The sequence below is a fragment of the Choloepus didactylus genome, chromosome 14, assembly GCF_015220235.1.
Source record: "Choloepus didactylus isolate mChoDid1 chromosome 14, mChoDid1.pri, whole genome shotgun sequence".
Taxonomy (NCBI): Eukaryota; Metazoa; Chordata; class Mammalia; order Pilosa; family Megalonychidae; genus Choloepus; species Choloepus didactylus.
In genome coordinates this window covers 1,477,750-1,500,544 of record NC_051320.1, presented here as the reverse complement: position 1 = coordinate 1,500,544, position 22,795 = coordinate 1,477,750, and positions in this window count along the sequence as shown.

Here is a 22,795-nt window from a genome sequence, read left to right as displayed (position 1 = left end):
AGAATATATAAAGAGATCCCACAACTCAAAAACAAAAAGATAAACAACCAACGCAATTTAAAAATGGGCAAAAGACATAATCAGATACGTTTTTGAAGAGGAAATACAAATGACTCAAAAATATATGAGAAGGTGATCAATTTCACTAGCCATTAGTGAAACACAAATCAAAACCACAATGAGATATCATCTCACACTACTAGAATGACCAAAAACAAACAAACAGAAAACTACAAGTGCTGGTGAAGCTGTGGCAAAACAGGTACACTAATTCATTGTCAGTGGGAATGTAAAATGGTGCAACCACACTGGAAGGCTGTTTCACATTTCCTCAGGAAGCAAGATAAAGAATGGCTGTATGATCCACCAATGCCATTATCTGGAAGAATCAAAAACAAGTACAAAAACAGACATTTTCACACTCATGTTTATAGTGGCATTATTCATAATTGCCATAAGATGGAAAAGTCCAAATGGCCATCAACAGAGGAGTGAATAAACAAACTGTGTTATATACATACAATGGAATATAACCCATCTGCAATGCAGGTTAAGTCATGAACCATGTAATAATGTAGATGAGCCTTGAGGACATTATGTTAAGCTAAATAAGCCAGAAACAAAAGGGCAAATACCGTATGGTCTCACAAATATGACCTAACTGTAATGAGCAAATTATGAGAGTTAAAGTTGAGAACACAGGTTATCCGGAGTTAGAAAGAAGGTAGAGTGCGAACACCTGATGCTGAAGGAGTACAGAATGCTCAGCAGGGATGGTTTTGAAGATCCAGAAATGGATACCACAGTGTTATGTGATGGTTGCACAATATTGTAAGCACAGTGAACAAAGCTGAATATGAGTATGATTGAAAGAGGAAAGCTAGGGACATGTATGACACCAAAAGGAAAGATACAGGATAAAAATGGGGACTTTTAACATAGCAAAACCAGAGTGGACAATGATGGTGCTAAAATGTACAAATATCAGAAAGCTTTTACTTGAGAGAGAAAAATTGAGTGCCATTATTGCAAGGTGTTAAAACTGGAATGGTATATGGAAAAATACACTTAATGCAAATTAAGGTATATGGTTAACAATAACATTGTTGTATTCTTCCAGTACTTGTAACAAAGGCAATTTACAAAGGCTAAATATCAATGAGAGGGATTTAAGGGAGGGATATGGGATTCTTGTTTTTTGTTTTGTTGTTTCTCTTTTTTCTCTTTTATGTGCTGAAGAAATGGAAATGTTCTCATTCAGAATGTGGTGGTGAATGCATAACTATGTGATTATACTAGGATCCATTGATTGTACACTTAGGATGGATAGTATGGTGTGTGAATAAAACTGTTTTAAAAATAAACAGAGGGATATGAGTGCTGGAGAAGAGATGAAGAGAGAGATATATGTATTCAGTCTTGGTGGGGAAATGAAATGCTGCAGCCCCTCTGGAGGTCCATGCAGTGGTCCACAGAGGGGTAAGCATAGGATTACTGCAGGATCCTGCAACAACATTATTAGACAAAGACTTGGATGACCTGAAAGCAGGGACATGAATAGGTGTTTTCACACTGGTGCTTAGGGTGGCATTATTCATGATTGCCAATGGGTTGAGATAGTCTAAAGGTACTTTGGCTGATGAAGGGAAGGGCAAATCATGGTGTATATATACAACAGCATACTGAATAGCAGCAGGAGGGAATGAAGTATGTGGCATGCAACTATGTGAATGATCCTTGGGGACATTATGTTGAGTGAAATAAGCCATAAACAAAGGGACAAATAATATATGGTCTCACTAATATAAATTAAATATAATGAGCAAACTCAGAATTGAATTCAATTGCACAGGTTATCAGGGGATAGACAGTGGGCAGGAATGGGCAATTCCAGAGGTACAGAATGTTCAAATAAGCCTCATTGTAAAGGTCCCTAGATTGTAAGTTCTTACAGCAGTTACATCTCTTCCTGAATTTTTAACTGTTATTTCTAAACTCTGAGATGCTGTGCTCTTGTGTATAACCCAGCAGTTCTCTGGAACATCTGGTATCTGTGTGACACCTGAGAGTCAGAGTTAGAGTTCTGCAGCTCTGAAAGTCAGCATTACTTCACACAGCAACTGTTAAAGAAGTTGAATAATAGATCGGACTCCAATTAGAGATATGACTGACATGGAGCTGGTTAGGACTAAGGTAAATCAGAACACAGCATAAAGGATGACACTGTATGTGTTTTGAAACTTCAACTTCTGCCTGAGACAAAGGAAGAGGTGTTTAGTTACTCCAAAATTTAAATCTTCTGTAACACAGTATCTAAATTAACCTGCCGGTAAGATTATTTAAACAACTCAAATATATGGAACCTAGAGTAGGGCATTTGGTCTTATTATTCTGTACAGGTTATTATAATACCAGATACATTCTAGAGTACTTTGGGCAGAAAATTAAAAAAGCATTTGCAAAATCTACATGAGGGACTGGGGAAAATGTGGAACTATTAAACTTCCTCACCTGGGGAATTCCTGATATTCTCTCAGGCACTAGGGACTCAAATCTGATTAAGCAAACCCTGGATCCTGAGGGCTGCCTTTTTGAAATTTGTTTCTACAATGACAAAGCTAGGCCTATATATAATTATCCCTAAGAGTCACCCCAGAGAGCCTCTTTTGTTGCTCAGATGTGGGCTCTCTTTAAGCCATCTCTGCAATAAATTCAGTAAACTTCCCCCATATTAGTTATGGTTCTCTAGTGAAACAGAACCAACAGAAGATATACATAAATATGAGATTTTATAAAAGCATCTCATAAAACTGTACTGATGAATAAGTCCAAAATCCATAGGGCAAACAGTGAACTGACACCTCCAATAAAGGTGTCTGAGAACTCCCCAGGAGAAGCTGCCTAGCCAAAAAAGAAGTGAAGGTTCTCCCTCTTCTTCCTTAAAAGTTTTCAACTGATTGGATTAAATCCAGCTTATTGAATTCTCTCATTATGAAAGATAGGACCTTCATTGATGTAAACAGTCACAGATGCAGTCAGTTGACTGAAGATTTAGTAAACCAGCCTTCTGGTTTATTAACCAGCCACAAAAGTCCATGAAGAAGCAGATAGACCAGTTGCTTGCTTGACCAGACACCTAGGCACTATCACCTGGCTAAGTCGACACATGAGCCTATCACAGGTGGTAAGCTTTGCTCCCAAATCCCATGTTTGCACCATATTTCTCATATGAATAAGGCTCCAAACAGCATTTCTATTTGCCACTGATACTTCAAGTACCCTTAGAAATGCTGGATAATTTTGGTCTAAGTAGCTTAGTAGTTTCCACAGCAGTCTGGTCCAGTTTCACAGGCTCTTCTTGTTCTCCTCTCCAGTTCAAAGCTTGGCATCTTTTGGGGTTACACAAGAAATGGATCAGAGTAGCACATCCAAATATGGAATATGTTGCATCAAAATTCCTTAAGGGCCAACTAGACATTCTGTCACTTTAGTAGTTGTAGGAGGGGCCAAATGCAACACATTTTCCTTTGCCTGAAATAGAGTACCTTGACATTGCCCCCTCCATCTGATGCCTAGAAATTTCACTGATGTGGAAGTCCCATGAATGTTTTTATTTTCAATGTTTCACCCATCCTCTGACATGCAAATATCTTACCAGTAAGTACAGAGTAGTTGTTACTTCTGCTCACTAGGTCCACTCAGCATATCATCAATAATTGAAGTGTGAAGGGTAATTCAATCAAGTCACCTGCAGATTTAATTATGACAAAGGGCTGTAGATTTTCTATACCCCTGAGGAAGGACAGTGCAGGATTTTTGCTGACCCTGCCAGCTGAAAGCCAATTACCAAGTATTGGGAGAAAAAACTTATTTGTCAAATCAATAGCTGCATTCCAAGTACCTGAGAATGTGTTAATTTGCCCAAGCAATATTACCTTTTCTAAACATCAACTTCAAGAGAATAATTAGCTGGTTAATTCTATGAGAATCCACTGTCATCCTCCAAAACACATCTGTTTTCTGCACAGGGTAAATAGGAGAGTTAAATAGGAATGTGTTAGAATCACGCCCCTCCACCCTTCAAACCCTTAATTGTGGGCACTAATATTTACATACATGGGTGAATCTATTTCTGAAATCTCAATTCAGTGCTCTTGATCAATGTACCTAGCTTTTCAACAATATCAACTCTGATTATTTTAGCTTTTTGATAAGTGCTAATAACTGATTGTGGGAATTGTCTAACTTTATTCTTCTTTTTGTAAGTTGTTTTTAGTATCATAGTCCTTTGCTTTTTTTATATTAATTATAAAATCAGCTTGTTAATTTCTGCAAAAAGAATGCTTCACTTCAATTTAAAATGGATTGCATTGAATCTATAAATCAATTTGGGATTCAATAATAGATCATTTACTCCGAAAGGTATCCCTAACAATATCATATTTCCTTAGTTCTTTATTTTATTCAGATTCTATGACAAGCTTTAAATAGCTACTAATTTAGAATCTCTTGCTGTGGGACCCAGGCATTCCTATATTTTTCAAAATTTTTCTAAGAGTTTTATATATATATATAGACAGGTACTGGTCCATACATTAGTATATGAGAATCACAAAAAAATAGACCATATAAATCTCAAAATGTGTCCTTTTATTCTACCATATCTAATATTCTCATGTTCTAACACGTAGGCTAGTATAGTTATTTGACTACTGTCTACTATGTGCTCTCCTGTTAATATTTATGCATATGTTTATCTCCTTGTGAAAATCTTAATGAGCTTAAACTATCTCTCATGCCACTAGGAAGAGGAATACTTTAAAATATAAAAAAGAAGCATAGTAATTTTAGTGAATTACAAATTGTGTAATAGTCTATGCTTTCATAGAATTTTATTATAGACACATCTATGGAATATTTTAGGAGTTAAAGAGTTTATATTACCAAGAAGAGGAAACTGAATTTCAGGGAATTTAAGTTATTAAACTAATGACACATAGCTCATGCATATCAGTGATAGGAACATGTACTAGAAAATAATCTTTTGGTTATTTCTCCAATCCTATGCCATATTTTTTTTTCCTCTGATGAATCATTTTTTATTAAAAGCCAAAGTACCTTCATCTAGTCATTTTTTTTGACTTTTTTTTAATTAAATTCAGTTTTATTGAAATACATTCACACACCATACAATCATCCATGATATACAATCCACTGTCCACAGTATGATAACATAGTTATGCGTTCATCACCACAGTCTATCTCTGAACATTTTCCTTACATCAGAAAGAAGAAGAACAAGAATAAAAAATAAAAGTGAAAAAAAACACCCAAATCATCCCCCCATCCCACCCCATTTGTCCTTTAGTTTTTTTCCCCATTCCTCCACTCATCCATACACTAGATAAAGGGGGTGTGATCCACAAGGTCTTCACAATCACACTGTCACCCCTTGTAATCTACATTATTATATAATTGTCTTCAGGAGTCCAGACTGCTGGGTTGGAGTTTGGTAGTTTCAGGTATTTACTTCTAGCTATTCCAATACATTAAAGCCTAAGAGGTGTTATCTATATAGTGCATAAGAATGTCCACCAGAGTGACCTCTCGACTCCATTTGGAATCTCTCAGCCACTGAAACTATTTCATCTCATTTTGCATCCCCCTTTTGGTCAAGAAGATACTCTCAGTCCCATGATGCCGGGTCCACACTCATCCCCGGGAATCATACTCTTCGTTGCCAGGGAGATCCACAACCCTGGGAGTCAGGTCCCACGTAGCGGGGAGGGCAGCGAGTCCACCTGTCGAGATGGCTCAGTTAGAGAGAGAGAGGGCCACATCTGAGCAACAAAGAGGCACTCAGGGGGAGACTCTCAGGCACCATTACATACAACTTTAGAATTTCCTTTGTGGTAATGAGCTTCATAAGGGCAAGTCCCATGCTTGAGGGCTCAGCACATCAAACCGCCAGTCCCAGTGTCTGTGACAACATACGCTAGGGGATCAGCATCTTAAAGTTTAGAGATAGGCCTTACAATTCAGGTATAGAATTAACTGCTGTAAGAGCTTACAATCTAGGGACTATTACAATTATTGTGTCCATGTTAGGCTATGTTCTAAGATTCAATTCTGAGTTTACACATTGTAGTTAGTCCATATTAGTGAGGCATCATCCCTCTCACCATGTTTTCTCCAACACTTTTACTCCTATATATATATTTTCCTACAATTTTATAGAGTTATATTCACATACCATACATTTATCCACAGTGTACAATCAGTTGTTCATGGTATCATCAAAAAGTTGTACATTTATCACCACAATCAGCATTTGAACATACTGATTACTACAAGAAATTTTTTTTTTTTTTAGCAATAAGAAAAAATGATAAAAAGAAAAATAACATGTCATACAATACAATATACTACTAAGGACAGCAAATAACACCACTACCAAGAATCCCATATTACTCCCCTATATCCCCTTCTCATATACATTTAGCATTGGCATATTGCCTTTGCTACATTTAATGGAGGTATATTACAATGTTACTGTTGACCATAGACTCCAGTTTGCTTTGATTATGTTTTTTCCTGAATACCATCCTTTTTTCAAATTTCTACATGGTTGACATTCATTTGCTTTCCTACATGCAAAAACATTTTTATATTTGTATAATTAGTAAGAGTCATTGGCCACTCCAGTTTTTGCCACGTTATACAGTCCTAGTCTTTATCATCTATCTTTCCCTCTGTTGTCATACATTCTCCTATCCCACCTCTTTCAGCTTTGCTTACAGACATCTTTGTTCAGTGTACTTACAATACTGTGCTACCATCACACAGTATTATGCAATCTATTTCTGGATCTATGCAATCAATCCTAAACATTCTGTAGTCCTTCAGCATCAAATGGCTGATCTCTGCCCTCTTTCTATCTCCTGGTCGCCTGTGTTGTCAGCTTTTAACTCCCAAAGTTTGTTCATTAATGTCTGTTCATATTAGTGAGACCATACAGAATCTGTCCTTCTGTTTCTGGCTAACTTCACTCAACATAATGTCCTCAAGGTTCATCCACATTATTACATGATCCATGTCTTTGTTCTGTCTTACAGCTGCATAATATTCCATCATGTGTATATACCACAGTTTGTTTATCCATTCGTCCTTTGATGGACATTTGGGCTGTTTCCATCTCTTGGCAATTGTGAATAATGCTGCAATAAACATTGGTTTACAAATGTCTGTTTGTGTCTGAAGGTTCAGTTCCTCTGAGTATATACCCAGCAATGGAATAGCTGGGTCATATGGCAAATCTATATTTAGCTTCCTGAGGAACCTCCATACTGTCTTCCAGAGTGGTTGCACCATTCTACATTCCCACCAACAATGAATAAGTGTGCCTCTTTCTCCACATCCTCTCCAGCACTTGTCATTTTCTGTTTTTTGGATAATGGCCATTCTGGTAGGTGTGAGATGATATCTCATTGTGGTTTTGATTTGCATTTCCTTAATAGCCAGTGAAGCTGAGCATTTTTTCATATGCTTTTGAGCCATTTGTATTTCCTCTTCAGAAAAATGTCTGTTCATGTCTTTTGCCCATTTTTTAATTGGATTGTTTGTCTTTCTGTTATTGAGATGCAGGATTCCTTTATATATTCGGGATATTAGACCCTTATCTGATATGTGGTTTCCAAATATCATCTTCCATTGTGTAGGTTGCCTTTTGACTTTTCTGACAAAGTCCTTTGATGTACAAAAGTGTTTAATTTTGAGGAGATCCCATTTGTCTATTTGTTCTTTGGTTGCTCGCGCCTTGGGTGTGAGGTCTAAGAAACCACCTCCTTTCACAAGATCTTTAAGATATTGCCCTACATTTTCTTCAAAGAGTTTTATGGTCTTGGTGCTAATGTTTAGGTCTTTGATCCACTTTGAGTTAATTTTGGTATAAGGTGTGAGATGGACATCCTCTTTCATTCTTTTGGAAATGGATATCCAGTTCTCCAAACACCATTTATTGAACAGACTGCTCTTTCCCAGTTGCTTCGGCTTCACTGCCTTATCAAAGATCAGTTGTCCATAGATGTGAGGGTCTACTTCTGAACACTCAATTTGATTCCATTCATCAGTATATCTGTCCTTATGCCAGTATCATACTGTTTTGAGCACTGTAGCTTTGTAATATGCTTCAAAGTCAGGTAGTGTTAGACCTCCCACTTCACTCCTCTTTCTCAAGACATTTTTGGCTATTCGGGGCATCTTACCCTTCCAAATAAATTTACTTATTGGTTTTTCTATTTCTGTAAAGTAAGTTGTTGGGATTTGAATTGGTATTGCATTGAATCTGTAAATCAGTTTAGGTAAAATTGCCATCTTAACTATATTTAGTCTTCCAATCCATGAACATGGTATGTTCTTCCATTTTTTCAGGTCTTGTTCAATTTCTTTTAGCAGTTTCTTATAGTTTTCTATGTAAAGGTCTTTTGTGTCCTTGGTTAAGTTTATTCCTAAATACTTGATTCTTTTGGTTGCTATTGTAAATGGGATTTTTTTCTTGATTTCCTCCTCTTGTTGCACATTACTTGTGTATAGGAACACTACAGATTTTTGCATGTTGTCTTGTAGCCTGCTACTTTGCTGTATTCATTGACTAGTTCTAGTAGCTTTGCTGTAGATTTTTCTGGATTTCCTACATATAGAATCATGTCAGCTGCAAATAGTGAAAGTTTTACTTCTTCCTCTCCAATTTGGATGCTTTTTATTTCTTTTTCTTGCCTAATTGCTCTAGCTAGAACTTCCAGCACAATGTTGAATAGCAATGGTGATAGTGGGCATCCCTGTCTTGTTCCTCATCTTAGAGGAGAAGCTTTCAGTCCCTCCCCATTGAGTGTGATGTTAGCTGTGGGTTTTTCATATATTGCCTTTATCATATTGAAAAAGTTCCCTTCTATTCTTATCCTTTGAAGTGTTTTCATCAAGAAAGGATGTTGAATTTTGTCAAATGCCTTTTCTGCATCAATCGAGATGATCATGTGGTTCTTCTGCTTTGATTTATTGATGTGGTTTATTACATTAATTGATTTTCTTGTGTTGAACCAGCCTTGCATACCTGGAATAAATCCCAGCTGGTCATGGTGTATAATTCTTTTAATGTGCTGCTGGATTCGATTTGCGAGTATTTTGTTGAGGATTTTTGCATCTATATGCATTAAAGAAATTGGTCTATAATTTTCTTTTTTTGTAGTATCTTTGCCTGGTTTTGGTATTAGGGTGATGATGGCTTCATAGAAAGAGTTAGGTAGCTTTCCCTCTTCTTCAATTTTTTTGAAGAGATTGAGCAGGATTGGTACTAATTCGTTCTTGAATGTTTGGTAGAATTCACATGTGAAACCATCTGGTCCTGGGCTTTTCCTTTTTGGGAGCTTTTTGATGACTGACTCAATCTCTTTACTTGTTATTGGTCTGTTGAGGTCATCTATTTCTTCTTGAGTTAATGTTGGTTGTTTATGCTTTTCTAGGAAGCTGTCCATTTCATTTAAGTTGTCTAATTTATTAGCATATAGTTGCTCATAGTATCTTTTCATTATCTCCTTAATTTCTGCAGGGTTGGTAGTTATATTTCCTTTCCATTTCTGATTGCATTTATTTGCATCTGCTCTCTCTTTTTTTTTTTTTTTTGTTAGCCTAGCCAGTGGTCCATCGATTTTATTGATTTTCTCAAAGAACCAACTTCTGGTTTTGTTGATTCTCTCTATTGTTTTCCTGTTCTCAATTGCATTTATTTCTGCTCTAATCTTTGTTATTTCTTCCCTTCTACTTGCTTTGGGGTTAGTTTGCTGTTCTTTCTCTAATTTCTCCAGGTGAGCAGTTAACTCTTCAATTTTTGCTCTCTCTTCTCTTTTAATGTAGGCATTTAGGGCAATAAATTTCCATCTCAGCACCGCCTTTGCTGCATCCCATAAGTTTTGATAAGTTGTGTTTTCATTGTCATTTGCCTTGAGGTATTTACTAATTTCTCTTGTAATTTCTTCCTTTACCCACTGGTTTTCTAAGAGGGTGTTGTTTAGCCTCCATATGTTTGTGAATTTTCTGACCTTCTGCCTTTTATTTATTTCCAACTTCATTCCATTGTGGTCTGAGAAAGTGTTTTGTATAATATCAATATTTTTAAATTTGTTGAGACTTGCTTTGTGACCCAACATGTGGTCTATCCTAGAGAATGTTCCATGAGCACTTGAGAAAAAAGTGTATCCTGCTGTTGTTGGATGTAGTGTTCTATAAATGTCTGTCAAGTCTAGTTCATTTATCATACAATTCAACATCTCTGTTTCTTTAGTGATCCTCTGTCTAGATGTTCTATCCATTGATGAGAGTGGTGTATTGAAGTCTCCAACTATTATTGTAGAGGTATCTATTTCTCCTTTCAGTGATCACAGTGTTTGCCTCATGAATTTTGGGGCATTCTGGTTTGGTGCATAAATATTTATGACTGTTATGTTTTCTTGATGAATTGACCTTTTTATTAATATATAGTGTCCTTCTTTGTCTCTTTTAATTGTTTTGCTTTTGAAGTCTAACTTGTCTGATATTAATATAGCTACACCCACTTTTTTCTGTTTGTTGTTTGCATGAAATATCTTTTTCCAACCTTTCACTTTCAGTCTATGTTTGTCCTTGTGTCTAAAGTGAGTTTCTTGTAGACAGCATATAGATGGGTCCTGTTTTTTAATCCATTCTGCCAGTCTGTGTCTTTTTATTGGGGAGTTTAATCCATTTACATTTAGTGTTATTACTGTAAGGGCAGTACTTTCTACTACCATTTTGTTTTTTGGAATTTATATGTCATATCTTATTTTTTCCTCTCCTTTTACCTTTCCTGATAATCTTCATTTCTGCCCTCTTCTCCAACTCTCTCTCTCCTGTCTTTTCCTATCAGCCTGTAGCACTCCCTTTAGTATTTCTTGTAGTGCCGGTCTCTTATTCACAAACTCTCTCAGTGTCTGTTTGTCTGAAAATGTTTTAATCTCTCCCTCATTTTTGAAGGAAAGTTTTGCTGGATATAGAATTCTTGGTTGGCAGTTTTTCTCTTTCAGTATCTTAAATATATCATGCCACTGTCTTCTTGCCTCCATGGTTTCTGCAGAGAAATCTGTACATAGTCTTATTGACTTTCCCTTGTACGTGATGGATTGTTTTTCTCTTGCTGCATTCAGAATCCTCTCTTTGTCTTTGACATTGGACAATCTGACCAGTAAGTGTCTTGGAGTAGGTCTATTGGGATCTATTCTATTTGGGGTACATTGTACTTCTTGAATCTCTAATTTTCTGTCTTTTATAAGAGTTGGGAAATTTTCAGTGAATATGTCTTCTATTACTCTTTCTGCCCCTTTTCCCCTCTCTTCTCCTTCTGGGATACCCATAACACGTATATTTGTGCGTTTCATGTTGTCACTCAGCTCCTTAAGACCCTGCTCATATTTTTCCATTTTTTTCACCATCTGTTCTTTTGTGTGTATGAATTCGAATGACCTGTCTTCCAGTTCACTGATCCTTTCTTCTGCCTGTTCAAATCTACTGTTGTGTCCCTCCATTGTGTTTTTCATCTCCTCCATTGTGGCCTTCATTCCCATGAGTTCTGCCATTTGTTTTTTTAAGTTTATGAATTCTTCTTTATGGTCAGCCAGTGTCTTCTTTATATACTTCAGCTCTTTTGCTATATCTTCCTTCATTTCATCAAATTTATTTAGCATTAGTTGCCTCCACGGCTGCGTCTCAGCTGAGCTATTAGTTTGTTCCTTTGGCTGGTCCATGTTTTTGTGTTTCCTGGTATGCTTGTTATCTTAAGTTGTCTAGGCATCTGATTCTCTTGATTAGTTTATTTTGGAGCTTGTTTTCTGTCTTTTACCTAGTGGTTTTCTTGTTGGTTGGCTTTGTTCTCTGGCCTCTGTTATTCAGTTCAACTTATTCTAGACCTCTAACTTAGGTTCTATTTAGTTGATCAGAATTTTTCCCCTCTTGTTTTTTCTGTTTCTTGCTCTGCCTCTATGTAACCTTTTTGTGAGTGGGTCTCCTCAGATATGGTCGACCCTAGTCAGATTTTCCCAGTCTAGTGAGGCCCAGGTCTCATTGGGAGGGTATGGAGTTTTCCTGAGAATGAAACCCTCCTATGAGGCCTTTAGAATTGGTGCTTTTCCTCTCCTGTCCAGCAGGTGGAGCTGGCCAGCCCGCAGCTCCCCCACCAGTGTAAGGAGGTATGGCGCCTTTAGTTCTCCTGGTGACTCTGATCATGTTGGCGGTGTGGCTGACTGAAGCCAGAATCTGAATTCCAGCCTCTGGGGTCTGAATTCCCAGAAGGAGGACTGCCAGTTGAGCTGGACCTCCCTCCACTCTCCCAATCCTCAGAACTCCAGTTGTCTCTCAGGGGCACTATTCCCTTCTCCTCTCTCCTCTTTGGGGTCTCTCCAGGTAGATTCCTTGGTCAGCCTGAGTTGCCAATTAAAGACGGGGGTGGAGGCCTTCAGTAGTGAATACAGAATTCAAAGACACTGTGGGTACTCTGTCTCCCCTCAAGCCCAGCCTAGTCCCTCTACCTGGGCTTTCCGATAGAAAATAACCACATATATTACTTTTAGATTTAAAAAAAAAAAAAAAGTAGAAAAGAAAAAAGGAAAAAAAAAAAAGAGTCTCTTTTAAATGTTTTTCCCCATCCTGGAAGTTTTGTCAGTGGCAGATTAGAGCATTTAAAGATATGCTTTGGGCTATTGTCTGATAATTACTCTCCAACAGCTTCAGTTCCACCCCTGCAGGGGGCTATTGAAATGCAAAAAGATAAGGGATCAGGGAGAAGCCAGAAGGGACAAAATGTAAGGGAAAAAAAAATGGCTTTTTTGGAGTCTGGGAATGGGTGCCCGCTTTTACGTGCCCCCACTTCTTGGAGCCCAGCCCTTCTTTAGCACTCCAGCTCCCAAAGTTAGTTAATTAATTTGTTAATTAATTCTGCAGTTGAGGCTGGTTTGAGCCTCCCTTCTTGCCCTCAGCAGATTGCTGTTTTTTGGTTTTTTTTTCCCCCCTTTCAGGGAGCCGGCAGCAAGACAGTCTGTGAGGTCTGGGTGGGGAGGGGCGCCAGACCCCTGGTCCAGGAAACTTACAATGTTTGCTGAGATCTCCGCTTTTCCTCCAATTCCAAACTTGTGTCCAATGTGTGACTGGTTACTGGAGATCCCGAAAACACTGTTTCATATAGTTCTTGGGTAACTGCCGCATCTAGTCATTTTTATTGTGTAGTTTGTTGTTCCAGGAATGTTCACTTGCATATTATGGGAAAAAACATCTCATCTTGTTGCTTTTATTTTGCAGAAGAGAGTTTTTGTCTTTTCTCCTTGGACATCCTCTATGGACTTCAAGAAGAGCTTAACAAGCTGGTATAAGTTTCCTGATGCATAATATTCACAGTGTATTATAATTAAGTGATAAGGTCAGTTATGGAGGTAAGAAGTTTACTCAGAGTTGTATTAAAACTGAGCCCCATACCTTCTAGGGAAGGTAGCTGGGAAAATAGGGAGGTCTTTCTAAGTACTTAGGTCACTAGAGCTGTAAATCAGAAATTTGCTATACTTTCCTTGATGAAAGATAATAGAGTAGAACAGTAGAAAAAAATGGGCTGTATTTAAATATTAAGCAAATTATTAAGGATAGAAAAAATTAATTTTCAACCTTACATTTGATGTATGCCACTTTGGTAACATACTTTTATTTTCTAACAGAGGAGAATAAATGAATTTAAAATTTAATTTACTAGTTCCATTATTGATTTAAAATTAATTTTATTTTATCATTATTTTTTAAAAATTTTGTCTTTTAAGCTTGATGGAGGTATAAGAAGAATACAAATAGATAAAGCTATAGATTGTATTGTTTCTAGGTGATAATGATTCCAGAATTTTGCATGTCAAAATGGAATTGTATATATGATTAGCATGTGATGTCAGAGAAATCTGAGCTTAATCTTGGCTCCGCTAACTGTAGTTTGGTCAAACTGTATATCAAGTTTGGCATGAGTATTTCAGGTATAAATTGATGCTAAATTATTTAGTATATAGATTGCTATGTAGATTATATAAAATAATGTCCAAAAATTCATTGCTGGCCCTAATAACCACTTACATGTGTGTTATTATGGACATGTTACTTTATGATATCCAACTATGTGACAGCTGATAAAATGTTTTGTTTTTTAATCTTTCAGATTGATTTTTTTTTAAATTCATGATCTATATTTTTTATAGCTTCTTTTCATCTTAAACTGAAGTCAGCTACACATAAACACAGCCAGTTAATATTCCTGAAATATTGGTTAACAGGAATACCTGTTTGCAGAGCAGAATGGGTGAAATGGCTAAACTCCATAAATTTTCCCTACTTTCTTTTCAGTTTCTTATTGTGATGTATAGAGTTTCTGTAGTGTCATCAATGGTTTCAAATGACCTCAACTGACACCTGTGTCTCTATTATTTATTTTGCTTTGTTTACTTTTGTTCTAAGATTTGTTTATCACAAGGGACATTAGTAGAAGAAATTTAACTTTATCAGTAAACTTTAATCCTTTCTAAGCAGGGATGCTTGTACTATGAGTCCACCATAACAATCCCATGTAAACAAAGATCAGAGAATTAGTTCTTAAGTCTGAATTTGAGATTCAATCTAATAACATTCAGAGCCTCAGTTTCTAATCAGTTATGCAAAGAAAACTCATCTCTGTCGCAACAATTCCATTTGGTAGCTGTGTGATTTAAATCTACATTCAAAATCCCTCTTGAAAAAAAATAAAACAATGACTATAATATAGATATCATGCTGTCTTTAAAAAATGAGTTATTTGAAACCACACATCTTAATATTTACTTTCATGATTATCATCTTTTAAGGTGATTTCTCTGGAATAAAGAAATAAACTACATCAAAAGTATTTCAAAATGTACACCTCCTACAAATTAAAATATTTCCAGCATCCCAGGATCATTTTAAGGTTCTACCATTTCAATCAGGTTTTCAAATTATTAAGGCAAAGTGTTGATCATGGTTTTACCCTGGTTTATCAATGTAGTTGTGCTTGGAAATTAATGGAAAAAATCTTTGAGAAAGAAAGTTACCATGAATTCCATGGATCCACTCCTTCACACCTATGAATATGTGACCAAGAATTTAGTCCACAAATTAGACAAATTGATATCAAGTTAATCTGCATGAAAATTGCACATTCCTCCTTTATCTCCTAGTAAATTACAAGACAAATGTTGAGAATAGATACTGTCTCATGATTTTATATTCGTCAGGACAATGTGGAAAAATGGCTATTTAACTCCCAAATTAATAGCTTTTTTTAATTTTATTTTGAAATAAACTCAAACTTACAGGAACAGTTGCAAAAACAATACAAAACCCATACACTGAATCCAGCATACCCCGACCCCCCTCCCCCGATACCCCAATCCACCAACTTTAACATACTGTCACACCACCATTTCTTTCTTTCTCTCCCTCCCTCCCTATCATCCATCATCTATTGCTCTGTCTTCTGAACATATGAGAGCAAGTTGCACACATCCTTGAACAAACAATGTAATTTATGTATACAATTCCCATGAACAAGAACATTCTTTTATGCAATCCCATTAAGCACAGCTAAGAAGTTCAAGAAATTCAACCTTAATATAAAGCTTATATTCTATATTTCATTTTTTGTTTCCTTATGTCCCCACTGTGTCCCTTTGAGTCTCCTCTCCTCCATCCTCAGATCCCATTCAGGCTCATCCTGGACATTTAATTGTCATTGCCTATTTAGACTGTCTTTTTTCTTTTTTTTTTTTTTCTTTTTCAATTGTGGAAACATATGTATGGCCTAAATCTTCACATTCCAAACCCTCTCTAGCATTCCATTAATTCCATTAGTGGGATTAATCACATTTAGAATGTTGTAATGCTATCACCTTCCCACCATCCATTACTAGAAATTTCCCTTCACAACAAACAGCAACCCTCCACTCATTTCTTAACTCTCCATTGCCCCTCCCCTCACTTCTCATAACCCATACTCTACTTTTGATCTCTATGGTCATATTCTCTGATAATTTTTTGTGTTTACTGTGGGGCTTAAATTTAACCTCTTAAATCCATAACAATCTTATTTTTCTTTGATACCAGCTTAACTTCAATAGGAAGCATAAATTATGTTCCTATACTCCTCCATTCCCCCACCTTTATATAGTTCTTGTCAAAAAATTACATATTTTACATTGAGCCCAAAAGCACTGATTTGTCATTAGAGTTTATGTATTTTATATTCTGTAGGAAGTAAATAGTGGAGTTACAGATCAAAAATTATTGACTTCTATTTGTATTCCATTGTGGTCAGAGAATGTGCTTTGAATATACTCAGTTTTTTTTTTTTTAATTTATTGAGACTTGTTTTATGTCCCAGCATATGGTCTATTCTAGAGAAAGATCTGTGATCACTAGAGAAAACTGTGTATCCTGGTGATTTGGGATGTAATGTTCTATATATGTCTGTTAAAGTTCTCTATATCTCTCTCTCCTTTCTTTGTTTCTGTCAGTAGGGCTCCCTTTAGTATCTGAAATAGGACAGCTCTTTTATTGGCAAAATCTCTCAGCATTTGTTTGTGAAAAATTTAAGCTCTCCCTCAAATCTGAAGGAGAGCTATGCTGGATAATCAAACCTCACAGGTGTTCCTGGAGATTTAAGGCTGTTACATGAGTCTAAGCCTTCATTTCAGTCTTACCACAGATTGTCTCTGCTGCTGACCCATAAGTCCTTGGTATTGGCATAGGGACCCTGGGTTTTCCGAGCAGTTCCCCTGTCCCTGCTGTGCTCTTCCAGAACCTCTGCTGAGGAAAAGCTGTGCCATATCACAAGTGCATGCCAGCCTCCAGGGAAGCCCTGAGCCACTGGGCCACGCAGGGGTGTTCCCAGCCTGCTTTAAAGATAGTTGAATGGGGCATGTTAATTTCCCCCTTTTCGCACAGCTCTGCCTTCCCAGCTGCGGGACAAATAGCATGGGTGCTGTAAAGGCATCCACGGCTGATATTGTGGTGTGTGTGTGATGCTGCAGGGAAGACTCCCCACCTCACTGGGTTTCTTGGTATGGCTCTGGGCTGTGGGTCTGGCCCTGGGCAGGAGCATCCCCAGGCCACCAGGGAGATATCTGCAAGGGGAACAGTTTCTTTCTCCTTTTGACTCCCCTCTGTCTCACTGTCCCTGAAACAATCAGCAGCAGTTGTGGGGAGGGCTATCCTCCATGCCAGACACCGAGGCATTGGCTATAGCCTGCTCCTGCAGTGCTTCACTGTGTGGTTCTCAATGCTCTATCTGCAGCTGCTCCCAGGTTTTTTTGTTTTTTTTTTTAAAGAACTAGTCCATCTCCAAATGCCAACCCATTGTTTCCCCACACCACAGCACAGCCATGGGACTTTCAGCCAGCTTACTTACTTGTTTCAGAATGCAAACTCCCAGTTTCACCAAATGCATGCTCCCTGTGGATTTAGCAGACCATGTCCAGCTGGTGCATTGCTGGAACTGGTGTTCTGGGTCACTTTCTGGCTTTTACCTAGTATTTTTCACAGAGGTGTTTTTTTTTTTTTTTTTTTTTTTTTTTTTGCCCTGTCTCACCTAGCCACCATCATAGGTTCTCTCCCAAATTAATAGCTTTTTAATCTTCTTTTATCTCCTCAATTACCTTTCCATAAAGAAAGAATTATTTGATCCCCATTGTTCATACTGCACTTCTCTTTTTTATCATTTAACAGAGCAACCATAATACTTTTTGATATGGAAGTTTGAATTCTATCTAGCTCTACCACTATTGACACTGTAACTTGAATAAAAGCAAGATTTTGTCCATGCACATAATTGTATCCTCAGGATAAAACACTTCTTGCAAAATATAGTTTACTCAGAAAAAAATATTTTAATGAGTTGTGAGTCAGGTAAGAAGTCAGTAGTTGGCACTTCTATGTGGCTTATTAGTTATTGGATGATATATAAAGATTTTATATAAACTACCTGTTTATATCCACATAACAACAAACAGTTGAGAAAGAGGCATCCAAACTTTAAGTAAGGTGCTCAAGACCACATTGTTCATCAATGACAAGAGCATTCAAAACTTACTTTCCTACCAAAAGTTTATTCTTTGAGAAGACCAACAAGATTGACAAGCCACTAGCTACACTGACCAAAACAAAAAGAGAGAAGACCCACATAAACATAATAATGAATGAGAAAGGTGACATTACTGCAGATCCTAAAGAAATTTAAAAAATTATAAGAGGATTCTGTGAACAACAGTATGCCAACAAACTGGATAATTTAGAAGAAATGGATAATTTCCTGGAAACATATGAACAACCTAGACTGACCACAGAATAAATAGAAGACTTCAACCAAACAATCACAAGCAAAGAGATACAATCAGTCATCAGAAAGCTTCCCCAAAATAAATGCCCAGGGCCAGATGGCTTCACAGGGGAATTCTACCAAACTTTCCAAAAAGAATTGACAACAATCTTACTTAAACTCTTTCAAAACATTGAAGAAAATGGAACACTACCTAACACATTTTATGAAGTTAACATCAATCTAATACCCAAACCAGGCAAAGATGCTACAAAAAAGGAAAACTGCAGGCCAATCACCATAATGAATACAGAGGCAAAAATTCTCAACAAAATACTTGCAAATTGAATCCAAAGACATGTTAAAAATCATACACCATGACCAAGTGGGGTTCATTCCAGACATGCAAGGATGGTTCAACATAAGAAAATCAATGTATTAGAACACATTAACAAGTCAAAAAAGAAAAATCAAATGATCATCTCAATAAATGTTGAAAAAGCATTCGACAAATTGCAACAGCCCTTTTTGATAAAAACACTTCAAAAGGAAGGAATTGAAGGAAACTTCCTCAATATGCTAAAGAGCATAAATGAAAAACCAATAGCCATCATAATACTCAATGGTGAGAGACTGAAAGCCTTCCTTCTAAGATCAGGAGCAAGACAAGGATGCCCACTGTCACCACTGTCATTCAACATTGTGCTAGAAGTGTTAACCAGGGCAATCCAGCAAGACAAAGAAATAAAAGGCATCTAAATCAGAAAGGAAGAAGTAAAACTGTCGTTATTTGCAGATGATATGATCTTATATCTGGAAACCCTGAGAAATCAAGGGTACAACTACTAGAGCTAATAAACAAATTTAGCAAAGTAGTGGGCTACAAGATTAATGCACTTAAGTCAGTAATGTTTCTATACGCTACAAATGAACAAATTGAAGAGACACTCAAGAAAAAGATATCATTTTCAATAGCAACTAAAAAAATCAGGTATCTAGGTATAAACTTAACCAAAGATGTAAAAGACCTATACAAAGAAACTACATAACTCTGCTAAAAGAAATAGAAAAGGACCTTAAAAGATGGAAAAGTATTCCATGTTCATGGATAGAAACGCTAAATGTCATTAAGATGTCAATTCTCCCCAAACTCATCTGCAGATTCAGTGCAATCCAATCAAAATTTGAACCTACTTTGCAGACATGGAAAAGCTAGTTATCAAATTTATTTGGAAAGGGAAGATGCCTTGAATTGCTAAAGGGACCCTAAAAAAGAAAAATGAAGTGGAAGGACTTACACTCCCTGGCTTTCAAGTTTATTATAAAGCCACAATTGCAAAAGAGCATGATACTGGCACAAAGATAGACATATCAATCAATAGAATTGAATTGAGAATTCAGAGATACACCCCCCAGATCTATTGCTGACTGATCTTTGATAAGGCCCCCAAAGCCACTGAACTGGGACATAACAGTCTTTTCAACAAATGGGGCTGGGAGAGTTGGATATCCATATCCAAAAAATGAAAGAGGACCCCTACCTTACACCCTACAGAAAAATTAACTCAAAGTGGATCAAAGATCTCAAAATAAAAGACATTACCATAAAACTCCTAGAAGATAATGTAGGGAAACCTCTTCAAGACCTTGTATTAGGTGGCCACTTCTTAGACTTTATGCCCAATGCACAAGCAACAAAAGAAAAAAAAATAGATAAATGGGAACTCCTCAAGCTTAGAAGTTTCTGTACCTCAAAGGAATTTGTCAAAAAGGTAAATAGGCAGCCAACTCAATGGGAAAAAAATTTTTGGAAATCATGTATCTTAGAAAAGACTGATATCTTGCATACATAAAGAAATCCTACAACTCAATGATGATAGTACAGACAGCCCAATTAAAAAATGGGCAAAAGATAAGAAAAGACAGTTCTCTGAAGAGGAAATACAAATCGCCAAGAAACACATGAAAAAAAAAGTTCATCATCACTAGCTATTAGAGAGATGCAAATTAAGACCACAATGAGATACCATCTCACACCAATTAGAATGACTGACATTAAACAAACAGGAAATTACAAATGCTGGAGGAGATATGGAGAAATTGGAACTCTTATTCATTGTTGGTGGGACTGTATAATGGTTCAGCCACTCTGGAAATCAGTCTGGTAGTTCCTTAGAAAACTAGACATAGAGCTACCCTTCGATCCAGTGATAGCAATTCTTGGTATATACCCAGAAGATCTGAAAGCAGTGACACGAACAGATACCTGCACGCCAATTGTTCATAGCAGCATTATTCACAATTGCCAAGAGACGGAAACAACCCAAATGTCCTTCAACAGATGAGTGGATAAATAAAATGTGGTATATACACACGATGGAATCCTAACACGGCTGTGAAAAGGAACAATGTCATGAAACATATGACAACATGGATGAACCTTGAAGACATAATGCTGAGCAAAATAAGCCAGACACACAAAGAGAAATATTATATGCTACCACTAATGTGAACTTAGAAAAATGTAAAATAAATGGTTCATATTGTAGAATGCAGTGGATCTAGCAATATAGAGCAATTAATGAAGGGGAATGATAACCCAGTAAGAACAGATATGTGATCAAGGGTAAATTTAAAGTTCTGGGAATGCCCAGGAATGACTATGGCTTATTAATTTCTGATAGGCATGATAGGAACAAGTTTACAGAAATGTTGCAATATTAGTTTATTTTCTTGGGGTAGAGTAGGAGCATGTTGGAAGTAAAGTAGTTGTTTTAGGTTAGTTGTCTTTTCCTTATTCTCTTGTTATGGTTTGTTTGAAAATTTTTTATTGTATTTTAAAAAAAAAAAATTTGATATAGTTAATTTAAAAAAAGTCAGTTAAAAAAAAGAAAAAAAAAAACATGCAGAGTCCTCCTGAGTAGCTGGTGGAGAATGCAGGGGTGTTGGGCTTCTCTACCTCAGTGGTTTCTGATGTGCTCACAGACATGGAGAACTGGTGGTTTGATGGGCTGGGCCCTCTACCACAGGACTTTCCCTTGGGAAGACTGTTGCTGCAAAGGAGAGGCTAGGCCTCTCTATAATTGTAACTAAGAGCTTCCTCCCGAATGCCTCTTTGTTGCTCAGATGTGGCCCTCTCTCTCTAGCTAAGCCAACTTGAAAGGTGGAATCACTGCCCTCCCCCCTACGTGGGATCAGACACCCAGGGGAGTGAATCTCCCTGGCAACATGGACTATGACTCCCAGGGAGGAATGTAGACCTGGCATCGTGGGAAGGAGAACATCTTCTTGACCAAAAGGGGGATGTGAAAGGAAATGAAATAAGCTTCAGTGGCAGAGAGATTCCAAAAGGAGCCGAGAGGTCACTCTGGTGGGCACTCTTACGCACACTTTAGACAACCCTTTTTAGATTCTAATGAATAGCTAGCAGTAAATATCTGAAACTATCAATCCACAACCCAGAACCCATGAATCTTGAAGACAATTGTATAAAAATGTAGTTTATGAGGGATGGCAATGTGGTTCTGAAAGCCATATGGACCACACTTCCCTTTGGCCAGTGTATGGATGGATGAGTAGAAAAATGGGAGGGGGTAGGCACCCAGTGTTCTTTTTACTTTAATTGTTCTTTTTCAATTTAATTTTTATTATTATTTTTGTGTGTGTGGTAATGAAAATGTCAAAAATTAATTTTGGTGATGAATGCACAACTATATAATGGTACTGTGAATAACTGTCCACTTTGTATGATTGCCTGGTATGTGAATATATCTCAATAAAAATGAATTTTAGAAAAAGACAGAATCAGAAAAAAACAAACTTTTTAGGAATATGTTTGTGATTTATTAAAAATGTTTTCATAAAAAAAAAACAAAAAACAAAAAAACTTACTTTCCTGAAAATAGAGTCCCTGCTTGTAAGCACTTCATTATATAGAATGTGAGAACAAAATAGTCTTTTCCCTTTGCGCACACTTTTTCAGGCCTTTTGATCATAAATTATGAAGTAGAGTAGGTGTTTATTAAGTCAGTGATAGAAATGAGAGAAATGTATGTATTACAGACATAAGGAAGAATTAGTTTACACTAGATTTGACAAATCACTCAGTTTGTTGATAAGTGTAGAATTGCAGGGTATTTTCCTGGGTGATCAATAAGCTGAAGACAAAAAATAGAAGTAAAAGTACAAAAAGGTAGAGGAGGAGGAGGAAGAGGAGAAGAAACAAAAGGAGAAGGAGGAGAAGACATAGAGGTAGAAGTAAATGTAGAAGTAGATATGGAAGAAGAAGGAGGAGGTGGGAAGTTGGAGTAGAAGGAGTAGAAAATGAGGAAAAGGAAATGAAGGAAAAGGATGAAGAAGAAAGAGAACATTGCAAAAACAAAGTGG